At 43.7% G+C, this 18726-nt stretch overlaps 1 protein-coding gene across 4 annotated transcripts in view; it reads left to right on the top strand.

Annotated features, from left to right (window-relative positions):
• Window positions 1–18726, top strand: part of LOC116729784 (drebrin-like protein A) — a 47160-nt gene that overhangs the window by 11221 nt on the left and 17213 nt on the right. The gene's annotated exons all lie outside the window — the stretch shown is intronic.

Genomic DNA, 18726 nt, shown 5'->3' with positions numbered 1-18726 from the left:
CAGCAGTTTGAAATGCTGGACAGGATGTATGCTTAGTTTGATGGTTTTACAATTTGTTGCCTAATTCCCTGCTCCCATAACCCCCACCCAAAAGAAAAACAAAATACAATCAAAACCTGTCTCTGCTGAACATTTTAAGCATTATGGCTGCCTTTATATACCATGTATCTTGGGGCTACAAATTTCCAATGTCCTCTAATCTCTTAAAAATCTCCCGATCAATAACCATCAGTCACTGTGTTTACAGTTATATAATAAAGTTTCCTTCACTTTTGCTTTTACTTTGCAGGAAACCTTAAAGTCTGAACAACAGGTTTACAACACCTGATGAAAAATTATTTACATTTTATATTTTGCAATTAACAATTAAAGGCCAAATTGTTATTGTGTTTATTAGATGTTTCAAGTTTAACTGCTATCTGAAAAGTTTAAGGTTTTACAAAGCTGACCTGTCCGTGGATCTGCATGGTTATTTGGCTTGCAAAGGAAAATGGGAGTGGCTTAATGGGTGAATACACAAAGAGTAAACTAATCTCTTGAAATCAAGATGTCTCTATGTGTAAATGTCAAAAAGAATTACTGAGACAACTTGCATTAATTTACACAGCCTTGTTAAAGTATTTGTACCTCTTGAACTTTTCTACATTTTTTATGTTACAACCATAAACCAACTCAAGGTACAGTAGCTCAAAAACATTAAGTGCAAGGAAAATGTTACCTAGTTTTAAAAGTGTGCTTTTGCCCTGGGCCAATGCTTTATACTGCAGAAACATATTTTATTGCAATTTAAGCCAAAAGTTGTTGACACTGAAATTGTTGCCCGTTCTTCATTGTAAATTAGCTGAAGCTCAGGAAAATCAGATCGAATGCGTCTGTGAATAGCAATATTCATTTTTCGCTACCGATCCTCAAGTATAATGAAGTCTATTCTACTAACCAAACAACAAATGACAGGTTGGTTTATTGTAACGGAGTCACTCTTGTGATGTAACCAGGGTGACCAAGCCCCAGTCAATGAGAGACAGACAATCTTCTGATGCTTTCGGTCTGACTCCACATGCCAACTGCTAACAGTACCTGAAACTGTTAGCAGTTTCAGGTACCATGAAACTGCTAACAGTTTCATGGTACCTGAGTGGACACTGATGGAAAAGGGCCATTAAATGCCCCTCTGCTCCAACGCACCTGAATCAAATTAATAGTTTATTTCCAGGCCTCTGCAGAGCGGAAGACATTTAGCCATCTGGTTTAGTTGTGTTGAAAAGGGATGCAACTAAGTCAGGGGTGGGCAATCCTGGTCCTCGAGGGCCGGTGTCCTGCAACTCTTAGACATCTCCCTGGTCCAACACACTTGAATCCAATAGCTGAATCACCTCCTAAGTGCAGTCAAGTTTTCCAGAGTCCTGCTAACGACCTCATTATTTGACTCAGGTGTGTTGAAGTAGAGACACATCTAAAAGTTGCAGGAGACCGAGGCCTGGAGTTGCCCACCCCTGAACTAAATGATCCATGATAACTAAATTTAAGTATCTCTGCACTAGAGCCACATTCACCAAATCATTTTCACAAACACAGTCACAGACACACTCATTCACTAATAAGTAGATCAACAGGCAACTTGGAGTTAAGTGTGTTGCCCAGGGACACATCGACATGCAGGAGGAAGCTTGAATCAAGCCCAAAACTTTTCTTTTGTACGACCAATATTCTTCCCACTGAGTCACAGCAGCCACCAGTGAGTCCATAGAGATGGGTCCGTTTTCCGTACTACCATAGTTAGAAAAGGGAAGAAAGACAAAAAGAATTAAAGCTGCAAGCAGCCTCGGGCGGCCCTCGCAGCAAGCGCCGCTCCGGCCTATTGGCCACCGTGGGGGTTCCAGCCACCGCAGAAGCTCTCGCACGATTTCCAGAGCCGCAGCCAACTCCCCACCGCAGAAGCTCTGCCGCAGTTTCCAGCACCGCCGCCCGCTAGCCGCCGCAGAAGCTGTCGCGCATTTTCCACGCCCGTCCACCGGGCGACACGCGTGAATGCGTTCGGCGGCGCTCCCCGACGACTGTCAAAAAATCTGGTGCAGATCGGTCGATGCGTCGAGGAGATACAGCCGATGTATTAACTTAGGGGGCGCAGTGGAGCCAAATTACATCTCAATCCCGTTGGGCTCTTTAGAGGTGAACAAAGGTCATACATATCCAGTTTGGAGCCAATCGGATGATCCATGCTTGAATTAGAGCCAAACGTATGAATATGGCGAGGGACTGATATTCGCCATTTGGCCACGCCCACACGGTTCAGCCAGCAGCGAGCAATGACAGAGCTCATCATCCGAATCATCTTGATTAGGTCAAGAGAGCCATAAACGGAGCTTTCCAAGGAAAAAAACGGCACTTCCGGTTCCGAGGGGGCGGGGCTTAGATGACGTCATAATGTGATGACGTAGGATCGACGGGCAAGCCTCCAGGATCACTCAGGCCAAGTTTGATGCAGCTCGGTCAAAATATGTGGAATGTAGAGGCAAACGTATACGAACGGCGTTGCCGCCATTGAAAACTCTTGGCACTTTAAAGCAAGCGAGACCAACTTCCTATCTGTCATCCAACACAGAATCACCTTGATTAGGTCAAGAGAGCCATAAACAGAGCTTTCCAAGGAAAAAAAACGGCACTTCCGGTTCCGAGGGGGCGGGGCTTAGATGACGTCATAATGTGATGACGTAGGATTGACGGGCAAGCCTCCAGGATCACTCAGGCCAAGTTTGATGCAGCTCGGTCAAAATATGTGGAATGTAGAGGCAAACGTATACGAACGGCGTTGCCGCCATTGAAAACTCTTGGCACTTTAAAGCAAGCGAGACCAACTTCCTATCTGTCATCCAACACAGAATCACCTTGATTAGGTCAAGAGAGCCATAGATGAAAGTTTCCAAGGAAAAAAATAGCACTTCCTGTTCTGAGGGGGCGGGGCTTAGATGACGTCATAATCTGATGACATAGAATTTTCAGGTATCACACCAGCATCACTCAAGCCAAGTTTGGTGCAGCTCGGTCGAAACATGTGGAATCTAGAAGCAAAAGTATGGCATCGGCGTTACAGGTCACTTCGCCACGCCGCCACGCCCAGCTGCTATCTCAAAGCCGGTCAGGGTTGGAATCCTCAACACACCAACATGTCTTCTGTGTCTGGACACAGTTTCATGTTGATTAGGTCAAAGGGCTAAGAGAGCGACCGTTCACAGTAAAACATGACACTTCCTGTTCTCAGGGGGCGTGGCCTACGTGATGTCATCATTTGACCATATGGTATTGTAGGCCACCTGATGACGATCAATCACTGAAAGTTTGGAGTCTCTGTGAGTTTTTGTGTTAGAAATACCAATTTTTCATTTTTTCCTGTGTATTACAAAATCGAAGAATTTCATCTGCAGGGCAATGCTGCCCTCTGGTGTCGAATTACTGAAATAATGAAACTATTTCAGTGGCCAGCAGAGGGCAGCATTGCCCTACAAACGACGAACATGTACTGTTTATTAAGTAATTACACAGAAGATCTCTCTAATTCATTCTGAGGGGGCGGGGCTTAGATGACGTCATAATATGATGACATAGCATTGTCAGGCATCACAACAGCATCACTGAGGCCAAGTTTGGTGCAGCTCGGTCGAAACATGTGGAATCTAGAAGCAAACGTATGGCATCGGCGTTACAGGTCACTTCGCCACGCCGCCACAGCCAGCTGCTTCATCGCAGCCGGTCAGGGCTTGAATCCACAACACACCAACATGTCTTCTGTCTCTGGACACAGTTTCATGTTGATTAGGTCAAAGGGCTAAGATAGCGACCGTTCACAGTAAAACATGACACTTCCTGTTCTCAGGGGGCGTGGCCTAAGCGATGTCATAATTTCACCACAGGGTATTTTAGGACACCTATTGTTGATCAATAACTGAAAATTTGGTGTCTCTGTGAGTTTCTGTGCAGGATATATAAGAGTTTCGTGTTTCATGGCGAGTAGGTGAACTTTGACCCCTGGTAACCCCCCTTCAGCAAGCTCATACAGTCACCAATTTGATAACTTTAAATCAGACATGCCTTATGATCAGACTGACCGAGTTTGAAGCCGATCAATCGAAATCCCTAGGAGGAGTTCGATCAAATGCAAAGGCTGTAAACGTCAAAATCGAGGTCAAATGAAATTCAATCTAAAATGGCCGACTTCCTGTTGGGTTTAGAGCATGGCTCTAAGAGACTTTTTTGTACGTCCCGACAAGATACACATGTGTACCAAGTTTCGTAATTCTAGGTTTAAGCATGGCTTGGGGCTGTTCATTTAAAATACTCTAGGGGTCGCTATAGAGAAATTAGGCCACGCCCACCAGATTTTGTTATGAATTCCTGTCGGTGGGTGGATAAGGATCCATCCTAGTGAGTTTGGAGCAGCTGGGCCCGAAATTGTGGAATTCAGAGCCAAACGTATGGCAACGGCGTTACAGGTCACTTCGCCACGCCGCCACGCCCACCTGCTATGTCAAAGCCGGTCAGGGTTGGAATGCTCAACACACCAACATGTCTTCTGTCTCTGGACACAGTTTCATGTTGATTAGGTCAAAGGGCTAAGATAGCGACCGTTCACAGTAAAACATGACACTTCCTGTTCTCAGGGGGCGTGGCCTAAGTGATGTCATCATTTGACCATAGGGTAGTGTAGGGCACCCGATGACGATCAATCACTGAAAGTTTGGTCCCTCTATGTGTTTTTGTATAGGAAATATAAGAGTTTCGTGTTTCATGGCGAGTAGGTGAACTTTGACCCCTGCTAACCCCCCTTCAACATGCTCCAAAACTCACCAATTTGATAACTTTAAATCAAACATGCCTTATGATCAGACTGACCGAGTTTGAAGCCGATCAATCGAAATCCCTAGGAGGAGTTCGATCAAATACGAAGGCTGTAAACGTCAAAATCGAGGAAAAAAATGGACGTTCAATACAAAATGGCCGACTTTCTGTGATAGTTGGCTTATAACATTAAATGTAAGTTCTGAGTCTTTTGGTGAGCTCTACAAGTGTACCAAATTTCATGTCTCTACGATGAAGTACGTTCATACCATTGTGTCAACAGAAAATTGCTAGTTGCTACCGTTCAGCAATTTTTTTTGCGATTTTTGCGACAACCTTAAAATTCAAAATTTTTAAATTTTCTAGTTGCGACCGCCAAGTTTGGTGAGTTTTTGAATATGATAAAGCCCCCAAAAAGGCACACGAAGAGGTGGGAAGAATCGTAATAATAATAATAATAAACAGTACAGATACAATAGGCCAGATACAATAGGCCTTCGCAGCGCTTTGCTGCTCGGGCCTAAAAAAAAAAGCATGTAGTATAAATATTAACTGTGATGCTTCATTCCACAGAATACACATGTACAGAATATTTCTGTATAAATATGTGCACATGTCAGCTGTAACTCTTTGTCTTTTTCCACTCTCTTTCTCTTTGTAATATCCTCCAAGTCATTTATTTTATTACTTACTTCTTAGTCACAAGCCCTCATGATAAGTCTCCATATGTCTCTGACTGTTGTAGGAATGTGTGAAGCTTTGGGGCGGCTCTATAGAGACTGCATGAGTAACAAGCTCAGTGGCAAAAAAAAAGAGAGGAAAAGAGGAAAAATTACTTTTTAAGCAGTCAGCTCTTGCTAGACTTATTTTGCCCATGTTTGGACAGAGGAAATGAGTGAGTTGTGCTACAGGGACGTCTCCGGGCTCCCCAGCACAACATAGACGGCGAGGTAGACTAAGAGACGAGCTAAAAATAGAAACAGGAGACAGGTCAGCTTTGAGCAGAGAGTGAGGATTTGGGGAGCTGAAAGGGGGTTAAGGGAACAAACTCGCATTAATCCCTATTGTAGGCAAGAATTAAATTAATAGATAATCTTTGAGCTAAAGAGAGAGTTTTAGAAAGGAAATAAAAAACTTGGAGAAAAAGGTAACTGTAAAGTATAGCTGTATTTTTTGAAAGTCTACGTAACTGTGAGATGATTCAGAGAAGGAGAAAAATTATAAAATTTTGATAAAGAGCAGTCTGATATCTAAATATGAAATTCAAGTGGGGGGGGTCAAAAACAAAACAACACAATTTTGTCTCTGGTCTAAGGATTTATTCTTATCTGTTATTAAAGTGTTAGGATAAAAAAAAATCTTCTGAAATTACATAACAAGAGAAGCATGCCCGGTGTTTTACCACACTCAAAGTGAATGCAGCCTTGGTGTAGGGGAATGTTTGCATTGGTGACGACAAGGTCTGCTTCTGCTAATCTTGATAGATCATAACGTTTGGGGGGGATGAAGGGTCTGAAAGTCCCAAACAAACCACTGCAATTGCAACTGACTCAAAATTCCAGTAGATTTCCCTTTGTGTGGGAGCATGTCTGTGTTTATAAACTGCATGGATGCCTTTTAGTACTTATTCTTCTTCATGGATGTGTCGGGTTTCTAACTGTGGTAACCATGTCGAGATCTTATCTGTAGAACATACTATTTTGAAAGCTTTATGTTTTAGATTATTATATTACTTTCCCCCCCTCTTTTCACATCCCTTAATGGTGGCCTCTTTCTCTACTTTTCAAATCTCTCCTCTTCTCCTCCCTCTGAAGTCATAGCTGGCTGCATTTGGAGGTGGGCTGGAGTAGAGAGAGAAAGAGAGTCTGTTTTTCCCATCTGTTGCTCCCTCCATGTGTGTGGAGGGGCCTATCTGGTCTATTAGCTTAGGAGACTTTCAGAAGCTGCTTATGCTACCATGGCATTGCAGTGATAAAACTGGCACACGATGCAAACACCAGGGCTTCCTTTGGTTTATTGCACACTGTAGTTCATCTAGTAGACAGTGCAATAATACAGCTGTGTCAGGGTGCAACTATGAAAACATACTGTTTTCATAGTTTCATAAAATTTCAAATGTTTGAGTTAAACCACTAAAAGACTAAATGGATCAACAACATAATGCATTGGTGCAGATAACAAGCATACTAACCTATTAATACTGAGACCGATACATATAGAGCCAGCATCTATCTCTTGTCTCCAGAAGCTAACTGAAAGAGTAGAAATTAAACTGTTCTATGAAACGTGGGTCACACAGTCATCGACTGTATACTAATGTAAATACAAATTATGTAATGTAAAACTAGTCATTAAGTGTAAAACAGAGTTTGGCATATTTCTTTCCATTGTCTTCTGCACACAAGCTTTCTGAGTTGTGAAGGTAATTGTCATGTTTTTTTTTTGGGTTTTTTTTTATGTTGCGTGTAGGGCCAAAAGGTAGATAGACTTAGGGTGAACATGGTAGAGGTATAATAATTTAATCAGAAAACGTACAGAACTTACTCAACAATACCAGGACATGGTATATTTGAGCATGACCTAGATGCAGATATTTTACATTATTCACATTTAACATCATAACTGGAGATTTTAGGTATTGAAAACAATTCACATTTAAACATTTGTTAAAAGACTAAAACAATTCAATTGTTGCCCTTTAAAGCTTACAATGCAAAGATTATTGTATTTGCAAAATCCGGCTGGTAGAACAAAGTGTGCCCCCCCCCCACTCATTTTGTTGTCAACTGCATGCCTCTGCCCTGTGGGTGGAGAATTAGCTCATGGAGTTGGACTCAGGAACAGTGACATTTCCTTGTCAACACTAACCTTTAGGAACACTGGAGAACCAAGGATCCATAAAATCCATAAATTTAGGTCAGTGCCTCAGTTTTGAGTGAATGGGGCAATTGTACAGTTTTAAAATAAATGTTTTTCTAATGGGCGTATTTAATTTTTATTCGGTCATTTGCATTTCCTCCAGCTTTCTACTTTTACCCAACGGCATATTGTAGAGAAAATTTGTTCTTATGTAAGTTATCATATACAGCTCTGGAAAAAATTAAGAGACCACTTCAAATGATCAGTTTTTATCTGATTTTACATTTTATAGGTATATTTTTGAGTAAAATGAACGTTTATTCTATGAACTATTGACAACATGTCTATGAAATTTGAAGCAAAAATTTATTATTTATTTGCAGAAAATGAGAAATGGTCAAAATAACAAAGGAGATGCAGTGCTTGCAGACCTCAAATAATGCAAAGAAAACAAGATCATATTCATTTAGAAACAAAACTGATGTTTTTAACTCAGGAAAAATTCAGAAAGCAATATTTGGTGTAAAACCACGAGTGCAATGGTCTTTTAATTTAGGGTTAAGCTAACCCTAACCCTCGATGTGAAGGAGCAGCGGCTCTACTCTGAGTCCCTCCCGGATGACTGAGCTTCTCACCCTATCTCTAAGGGAGAGCCCAGCCACCCTACGGAGAAAACCCATTTCGGCCGCTTGTATCCGCGATCTCGTTCTTTCGGTCATGACCCAAAGCTCATGACCATAGATGAGGGTGGGAACGTAGATCGACCGGTAAATCGAGAGCTTCGCTTTTTGGCTCAGCTCTCTCTTCACCACGACGGACCGGTACAGCGCCCGCTTGACAGCAGACGCTGCGCCAATCCGCCTGTCGATCTCCCGCTCCCTTCTTCCCCCATTCGTGAACAAGATCCCGAGATACTTAAACTCCTCCACTTGGGGCAGGACACCCCCCCTGACCCGGAGAAGGCACTCTACCCTTTTCCGGCTCAAGACCATGGCCTCGGATTTGGAGGCACTGATCCTCATCCCGGCCGCGTCACACTCGGCTGCGAACCGCTCCAGCGAGAGCTGCAGATCACGATCTGATGAAGCCAAAAGGACCACATCGTCTGCAAAAAGCAGAGATGAGATCCTAAGGCCACCAAATCGGATCCCCTCAACACCTTGGCTGCGCCTAGAAATTCTGTCCATGAAAGTGATGAACAGAATCGGTGACAAAGGGCAGCCCTGGCGGAGTCCAACTCTCACCGGAAACGAGCCCGACTTACTGCCGGCAATGCGGACCAGACTCTGACACCGGTCATACAGGGACCTGACAGCCCGTATCAAAGGGCCCGGTACCCCATACTCCCGGAGAACCCCCCACAGGGCTCCCCGAGGGACACGGTCGAACGCCTTCTCCAGGTCCACAAAACACATGTAGACTGGTTGGGCGAACTCCCATGCACCCTCCAGGACCCTGCCGAGGGTGTAGAGCTGGTCCAGCGTTCCACGACCAGGACGAAAACCACACTGCTCTTCCTGAATCCGAGGTTCGACTATCCGACGGACCCTCCTCTCCAGGACCCCTGAATAGACCTTGCCAGGGAGGCTTAAGAGTGTGACCCCTCTATAATTGGAGCACACCCTCCGGTCCCCCTTTTTGAACAGGGGGACCACCACCCCAGTCTGCCAATCCAGGGGAACTGCCCCCGATGTCCATGCGACATTGCAGAGTCGCGTCAACCAACACAACCCTACAACATCCAGAGCCTTAAGAAACTCCGGGCGGATCTCATCCACCCCCGGGGCCCTGCCACCGAGGAGCTTTTTAACCACCTCGGCGACCTCGTCCCCAGAGATTGGAGAGCCTAACCCAGAGTCCCCAGGCTCCGCTTCCTCAGTGGAAGGCATGTTGGTGGGATTGAGGAGGTCTTCGAAGTACTCTGCCCACCGGCCCACAACGTCCCGAGTAGAGGTCAGCAGCACACCATCCCCACTATAAACAGTGTTGGTGCTGCACCGCTTCCCCCCCCCTGAGACGCCGGATGGTGGACCAGAATCGCCTCGAAGCCGTACGGAAGTCTTTCTCCATGGCCTCTCCAAACTCCTCCCACGCCCGGGTTTTTGCCTCAGCAACCGCCCGAGCCGCATGCCGCTTCGCCCGCCGGTACCCATCAGCTGCTTCCGGAGTCCCACAGGCCAAAAAGGCCCGATAGGACTCCTTCTTCAGCCTGACGGCATCCCTCACCGAAGGTGTCCACCAGCGGGTTCGAGGGTTGCCGCCGCGACAGGCACCGACAACCTTGCGGCCACAGCTCCGATCGGCCGCCTCGACAATGGAGGCACGGAACACGGTCCACTCAGACTCCATGTCCCCCACCTCCCCCGGGACGTGTTCGAAGTTTTGCCGGAGATGGGAGTTAAAGCTCCGTCTCACAGGGGATTCCGCCAGACGTTCCCAGCAGACCCTCACAACACGTTTGGGCCTGCCAGGTCTGACCGGCTTTCGCCCCCACCACCGGAGCCAACTCACCACCAGGTAGTGGTCAGTGGACAGCTCCGCACCTCTCTTCACCCGAGTGTCCAAGACATACGGCCGCAGATCCGATGAAACGATGACAAAGTCGATCATCGAACTGCGGCCTAGGGTGTCCTGGTGCCAAGTGCACATATGGACACCCTTATGCTTGAACATGGTGTTCGTTATGGACAATCCATGGCGAGCACAGAAGTCCAGCAACAGAACACCGCTCGAGTTCAGGTCGGGCGGGCCGTTCCTCCCAACCACGCCCCTCCAGGTCTCACTGTCATTGCCCACGTGAGCGTTGAAGTCCCCCAGCAGAACAAGGGAGTCCCCAGGAGGAGCACTCTCCAGTACCCCCTCTAAGGACTCCAAAAAGGGTGGGTAATCTGAACTGTCGTTCGGCCCGTAAGCACAAACGACAGTCAGAACCCGTCCCCCCACCCGTAGGCGGAGGGATGCTACCCTCTCGTTCACCGGGGTAAACCCCAACGTACAGGCGCCGAGATGGGGAGCAACAAGTATGCCCACTCCTGCCCGACGCCTCTCACCTTGGGCAACTCCAGAGTGGAAGTATGTCCAGCCCCTCTCAAGGAGACTGGTTCCAGAACCAGAGCCGTGCGTCGAGGTGAGACCGACTATTTCTAGCCGGAACCTCTCGACCTCACGCACTAGCTCCGGCTCCTTCCCCACCAGAGAGGTGACATTCCACGTCCCAAGAGCCAGTTTCTGCAACCGAGGATCGGACCGCCAGGGTCCCCTCCCTCTGCTGCCACCCATCCCACACTGCACCCGACCCCTTTGGCCCCTCCCACGGGTGGTGGGCCCATGGGAGCCCTAACCCTAACATACTTTTCCTGAGTTACACTAACACTTTAAATTAATCCCAAAGGGAATAAAGAGTTCATCAGCTTCATGAGAGAGAGAGAGTTTGTGCTTCTTTGGGGACAAATTTGCAAAGTTTTTACTGAATAAACTTCAGAGAAGGTTTGCACTTCACCTTTAGTTGGTGACGTGATAGAAACCTTGTAAACATTTCCATTACAAGGACAATAAATAATAAATGAACACTGTCATCCTGCCCACTCATGCAGGTGACCAGGATGCAACATGATGAATAGGGTGCACAATATGGTTAGTGTGTCCTCAGCTCACTTACCTCTCTAACCTGTTGTGTGCTTTGTTCAATGGAAAGAGAGAAACAAAGGCAGGTTTGTTGTGTTAGAAAAAACAAAACCGAGTGATCTGTTGATGCTGACGGAGATAACGGGCCTCTAACAACTTGTAAGCTAAACTTCTGCTGTTTTGTCCAGTTTGTCAGTAGCCAACCAACACATTTTTAAATGTTGTCTCCTCCCGCTGCATACACACATCCACATACTCACACAAGTATCTTTCACCTCTGACCTGCTGTAATGGCTACTTATGGCTCCTCTCTACCTTGCTCCAGATGTTATTGACATGACGGAAGATTTACACCTACACACGTTCAACCATGGAAACATTCAAATTCGTGTACTCTCATGCAAGATGAGTCACTTCATCTCACTTTAGACCATCCAGTGAAAGTTTTACTTTTCTTCTTCAAAGGATTCATATAAATGAAGTTGATTTTCAAAGCAAAGCTACCAATGAGTAGATAATTTATTTCAATGCTGAACTTTCCAATTCTTTCCAATCAAGGCTACTGTTAGTTTTTCACTTTGCCTCTTTTTCACTCTGTCTTCTTTATCACTCAAATCTGCCTTGGAGCGTCAGCTACAAAGCAAATTAATTATAGTGCTCTTAACAAAGCAATAGAGTTGTGTCTCAATGGTCTCATGAAAACACATCTTAAGTTGAGTTGCCACAGTGACAGTAGACTGACTGAAGGGTGTGGTAGGACAGGTTTTCACCTGCAAAATGCCTAAAACCTTGGAGCTCTTAGCAGCGCTGGTTGTGTTTGTTTCACACTGAGGAGCCATCCAAGTATGAAGAAAGCACTGTGAATGTTGGTTATTGTGTTTCAGCGTAGCTTCATATCTTTGATATTTACTTAAAAAGCACAGAAATGTCTACACCGTGTTCCAAATTATTATGCAAGTGATATGTACTCAGTTTTTTTTAAATGGTCAATGCAAAAGATGGTCGGTATAATTTTCAAGTCATGAACTATTACACTATAAATCAAATTTCACTGAACAAAGCTCCCAATGAGAACTGTGTTTTCTTCAAAAATAAAAAACTCAAAATGCACTGTTCCAAATTATTATGCCCCGCAGATTTTCTAAACATTTTATGGATTATAAAGAATTGCAAACGGTCATTATTTGAATGTGCAGCATTAAGTGGTCACATGTACTAAAATAAAAAGCTATTTCAATCAAAAACATCTTAACAGACCAAGTTACATGTTAACATAGGTCTGTTTGATTTCACCTGCACAATTCTTGCATCCATTGAACTTGTGAGTTTGTGGAAAGTTTCTGCTTGAATTTCTTTGCAGGATGTCAGAAAACCTTCCCAGAGCTGCTGTTTTGATATGAACTGCATTCCACCCTCAGATCTTAATAATAATAATAATAATACATTTTATTTGAAAGGCGCCTTTCTGGCACTCAAGGACACCGTACAGAGAACGAAAAATAGCAAAAACAATAAAATATAGCAATTAAAAGTAGGTAGAATAAATACACAACAATGTATCTATATAAAATCTATATGTAAATCTATGTAAAAATCTATATAAAAATCAAGCAAACCAATTGTGTCATGTTGAAAAGGCAGATCTAAAAAGGTGTGTTTTAAATTCGGTTTTAAATTTAGGGAATGAATTTATGTTTCTAAGATGAGGTGGTAGGGAGTTCCAGAGTTGGGGGGCAGAGCGACTGAAAGCTCTGCTCCCCATGGTAGTAAGACGGACAGAGGGGACAGACAAATGGATAGAGGAGGATGATCTGAGGGAACGAGAGGGAGTGGCAATATGAATAAGATTGGAGAGATATAGTGGGGAAAGATTGTAAAGAGCCTTAAAAGTATACAGAAGAATTTTGTATTCTATGCGGAACTTGGTAGGCAGCCAATGAAGTCTTTGCAAGATAGGAGTGATGTGGTGCATGGATGGGGTTTTAGTAATGATACGGGCAGCTGAATTCTGGACCAGTTGAAGCTTATGAAGAGATTTCTGGGTGAGACCAAACAGAAGGGAGTTGCAATAGTCTAGGCGTGATGTCACAAGACAGTGAACAAGAATGGCAGCGGAATGGGAAGCAAGGGAGGGGCGAAGACGGTTGATGTTGCGTAGATGAAAATAAGCTGAGCGGGTAATATTGTTAATATGAGACTGGAAAGAAAGGGTGCTGTCAAGAATAACACCCAGACTCTTTACCTGAGGGGAGGGGAAAACGGAACAGTTATCAATTTCAAGACTAAAGTTTTTGATTTTGGCCAGATTAAATTTAGTACCAATGAGAAGGACCTCCGTTTTATCACTATTAAGCTTAAGTAGATTAGAGGAGAACCAGGATTTAATTTCAGTCAAGCAATCAGTAAGCGAGGATGGTGGAAGGTTGGAGGCGGGCTTACTGGAAACATAAAGCTGGGTGTCATCCGCATAACAGTGAAAATCAATGTTATATTTACGAAAAATATTACCCAGGGGAAGAAGATAAATAATAAAAAGAAGGGGCCCTAAAACAGAGCCCTGGGGAACTCCTGATGTAACAGAGGAAGGCTGGGAAGAAAAGGTTTTGATCCGAACGAACTGAGTGCGGCAGGAAAGATATGATTTAAACCAGTTTAGAGGAGTCTGAGTGATACCAATGGAAGACAGTCTATTAAGTAGGGTGACATGACAAATAGTGTCAAACGCTGCACTCAAATCAAGTAAGATAAGAATGGACAGCAAGCCAGAGTCAGCTGCCATAAGGAGGTCATTAGTGATTTTTATGAGAGCTGTTTCTGTACTATGGAGGGGACGAAAACCAGACTGAAACAGTTCATACAGGTTATTGTTGGATAAATAAGTGTGAAGTTGCGATGCTACTATCTTCTCAAGAATTTTAGAGATGAAAGGCAAGTTGGAGATAGGACGAAAATTATTCAGATTGTAGTAATCAGCACCAGGTTTTTTTAAAATAGGAGTTATGGCAGCAATTTTAAACGATGCAGGAACTTTTCCAGTAGAGAGAGAGGAGTGAATAATGGTAGAAATAAGAGGGATTATGGTTGAAGCACAGGCTTTAACCAGGACTGTAGGAAGAGGATCAAGCAGACAGGTGGACGAGTTGGACTTATGTATTAGACTTGTAATTTCTGAAGTTGTTGGGAGCTGGAAGGAGGAGAAGGAATGGGCTGGAGGAGAAAGTTCAAAAACAGAACAGGGGAAGGGTTGTGAGCTGAGTTTCTGGTGAATCTTTAGAATTTTGCTGTCAAAAAATGACACGAGAGAATTACAAAAATCAGTTGAACACAGATATGAAGGTAGAGAGTCCGGGGTTCGAATAATGTTCTTATAAAGTGAGAATATTGACTTGGTGGAACCTTCATTTGAACAGATTAGACCAGTGTAATAGAGGGATTTGGCTTGAGTAATACAGTCCTTATAGTGTACTATGTAATTTTTATAAATGTCTTTATGAACAGCTAGTCCAGTTTTCCGATAGAGCCTGTCAAGTTGCCGTCCTTTGGCCTTCATGAGCCGAAGTTCAGGAGTAAACCAGGGGGCAGAACGAGCAAAAAAAACAGATCTGGTTTTTAGCGGAGCAAGAGAGTTGAGTATTGAGTGAAGACCAGTGTTATAATATGAGACCAGGTCGTCAAGAGCAGTTGAATTTAAAGTGGAGTATATGTTGTCCATGAGAGAATTTACACTGGAGGAGAGAGAATTTAAATTAATATCCTTAATGTTACGAAAAGAAATAAGACGGGAAAGCTTAGTGATTGAGAGAGGAAGACAAATGTTAAATGAAAGAAGAAAATGGTCAGTTATGGCAAGTTCATCTGCTTTACAATCAGAAGGGGAAACACCAGAATAACAGACTAGATCCAGGACATGACCCTTGGAATGAGTGGGAAAATTGATGAGCTGCTGGAGACCAAAGCTCTGGAGGCAGGATGAAAAGTCTTTAGTCAGAGGACTATTGCAATCATCCATATGAATATTGAAATCACCCAATATTATAATGTTTGGTGAAAGGATTGACAAGTGAGTAAGAAGAGCAGCAAAGTCATTCACAAAGTCATTATTAATTTTCGGGGGACGATAGATGGTTGCAATGATGGTGGGGGTAGGTCCAGAAAGCTGACACACAGTTGATTCGAATGAGGAGAAGGTGGGAGCAGACAACGGCGAGACTATCCACTTCTCGCGGTGGATTACCGCGAGACCTCCTCCCCGGCCGGTGCCACGGGGTTGAGAGATGTAAACAAACCCCGGTGGAGCAGAATCGTTAAGCTGAGAGAAGTCATTAGGTTGTTGCCAGGTCTCAGTCAAGCATAGAAAGTCAAACTTACGGTCAGTAAGGAGATCCTGGATGAGATGTCCCTTGCCCGTGAGTGAGCGGATGTTAAGCAGACCGAAGTTTACAGAGGAATTATCAGACTTTACAGGAGTGTTAGCTGACCGGGCTAGGCAAGCTAGCACACTGCGGTCAACAACCCTGCTGGGAGCACGCCGGAGACGACGAGAGGTAGACCAGATGGATTTTATGGGTTTCGAGATGTCCTCTTGGGTGTTCCGACGAGACCCGCGGTGGATGTATTTCCGGCGTGGTAAGGGGGTTGTATCCAAGATGAACAGTGAAGCAGGAGGGGGTGTAGGTAGATGAGACCGCAGCCGAAGGAGTTCAGCAGCAGAGTACTGGATCAGACCCGTAACAGGTTGTTGGAAAAGTGCCAGGAGAGTCCAGAGAAGCACAGCCCAGTTATATATCCTGCTAGTTAGCATTGTAGAGAGAAGTCGGCGGCCAAGATAGGTGTACAGCAACAAGTAAGATAGTGTTGTCAAAATCAGCGATTTTGCTGAACAGACAGAAGTTAGTCAGCCTGATTAGCGCAATTGCATAGTCCAAATTAGGTCATAAGACCATAAACTAAGTTAATTATATCGGCGAGCAGCGGCAGCAAGTCGCTCCAGCGTTCACTCTAAAACCGGAAAGCGCTACATGGGAATTATCCCCCAATTGTCACAGGAAGTAAAAAAAAAAAAAAAAAAAAAAAAAAAATCTTCTGCTTGAGGAAACTCCAAAGGTTCTCAATAGGGTTGAGGTCAGATGAGGATGGTGGCCACACCATGTGTTTCTCCCCTTTTATGCCCATAGCAGCCAATGACACAGTGGTATTCCTTGCAGCATGAGACGGTGCATTGTCATGCATGAGGATGATTTTGCTATGGAAGATACAGCTCTTCTTTTTGAACCATGAAAGAAAGCGATCAGTCAGAAAGTCCATATACTTTGCTGAGGTCATTTTCAGACCTTCAGGGACTCTGAAAGGGCCGACCAATGATTCTCTCCCCATGATTTCAGCCCAAAGCATGACTCCACCACCTCCTTGCTGACGTCACAGCCGAGTTTGGGATGTGGTGGCCATCCACCACCAATCCACTACTGCGTCCATCTGGACCATCCAGGGTTGCACATCAGTCATCAGTGAACAAGTCTGTTTGAAAATTAATCTTCATGTACGACTGGGCCCACTGCGACCATTTCTGCTTGTGAGCTCTGGTTAGGGGTGGCTAATAGTAGGTTCTTAGACCGCAAGCCTCTGGAGGATTCTCCACCTTGAGGTTCCAGAGGCATCAGCAGCTTCAAATAACTGTTTGCTGCGTTGTAAGGGCATTTTAACAGCTGCTCTCTTAATCAGATGAATTTGTCTAACAGAAACCTTACTCAACATGTCTTTATCTGCACAAACCCATCTTTGTTCTGAATCAGCCACAAATCTTTTCACAGTACAATGATAACGCTTCAGTTTCCGTTAAATATCTAATGTTTTCATACCTTGTCATACGGCACAACACTATCTGATGATTTTCGTCAGCAGAGAGAGCTTTCTCTTTCCCCTATTGCTTGAAACCTGTGGCCTGCTTAATAATGTGGAACATCCTTAAGTAGATTGCCTTTAATTGAGCTCACCAGACAAACTAATCAACCCAGCTCTCTGAAATTAATCATAGTGATTCAAAGAGCCCTGACACACAATACCACCTATAAATTTAATAGCACAACAAAAATGTTAATCTTTATGACACTTAAATCCAATTTGCATAATAATTTGGAATACGGTGTACTGTGTCACTGTCACATCTTTGCAATTGAAGAAAGTTCATGTTTCCAGTTTTATATACAAAAATATAGTTATTGTGTGCAGCAGCACTACAGTGGATTGCTTAAGCAGTCACCCTTTGAACTTTTTCACATTTTGTCAAACTACAACTGTACACAATTTTTTGTGTTTTACTGGGATTATTTGTTATATAAGTTAGTATAGAATTATGAATTGAAAAGAAAATATAACAATACAAATATAGAATAAATATAATATAAACTTATTTCTATGCATGCGAATTTGCAAGTTATTTAATGCGTTCATTTTATAGTGTTTTTAGCATCCTATCTTAAATAATTAGCTAAGTTAGCATGATTAGCATTACTAAGTGTCTGATTAAACTCTGTTTGCCCTGGATACTGTAGAAGTTTACCTCACTCACTCACCACTATTTTGACTCCAGCATGTTAAATGACAGAGATGGAAATTTCAAAAGAATAAAACAGAAACTTTGAAAATGACACATTATTATTTATATACTTATTTTACAAATAATAATCTCTCAAGTATGGAATGCATTTCTATCCAGCTACTCTGAGTCAAAGCTTTGTATAACCTCCTTTTAATGCAGTTATATCTAAGTCTTATGTCTCTACCAGTTTTGAACATCCAGAGGCTAAAGTTGATGTCAATTCTCATTTGCATAATAGCTGCAAATGAGCTATTTCATTCTCTTTCATTCTTGAAGAGGATCCAACCGCAGTTTTATGTCTTGCCACAGATTTTTAATTGGCTAAAGATAAAGACTTTGAGCCTTTCTGACAGATACATAGGTATTGATTTAAGTCCTTACATTGAAGCTTTGCTTGTTTATTAAGGGTCATTGTCCTGTATAAAGGTTAAGCCAGTCACAAGCAGCCAACACCACTTTTTCTTCCAATTTTCCTCTCTACCTAGCATCATCAATCTTTCCATCAACTCTGATCAGCTTCCCTGTCTTTACCGAAGAAAAGCCTTGGCACAGCATGGTTCTACCACCACCGTGGGTTTAGGGGTTTTCAGCCTGAACATAGGAGTTGAGTTGATGGAAAGACTGATGCCATGCAGGTCAAATGGTTCAATTTAAGTCTCAGGCGTACAGAGCACTCTCTTCTACATATTTGCTGTGTCAAGTATATTAGTTGTGGTGATCTTTAAATAGGACTTTCCAGGTCTTCAGAAATGTTTTTCTTTTTGTCAATCTTCCACACAAGCCAGATGTGGACAGTGCACAACAGATATTTGACT

This window comes from Xiphophorus hellerii, chromosome 12 (assembly GCF_003331165.1).
Source record: "Xiphophorus hellerii strain 12219 chromosome 12, Xiphophorus_hellerii-4.1, whole genome shotgun sequence".
NCBI lineage: Eukaryota > Metazoa > Chordata > Actinopteri > Cyprinodontiformes > Poeciliidae > Xiphophorus > Xiphophorus hellerii.
This window is presented reverse-complemented; position numbering and strand designations above follow the sequence as displayed.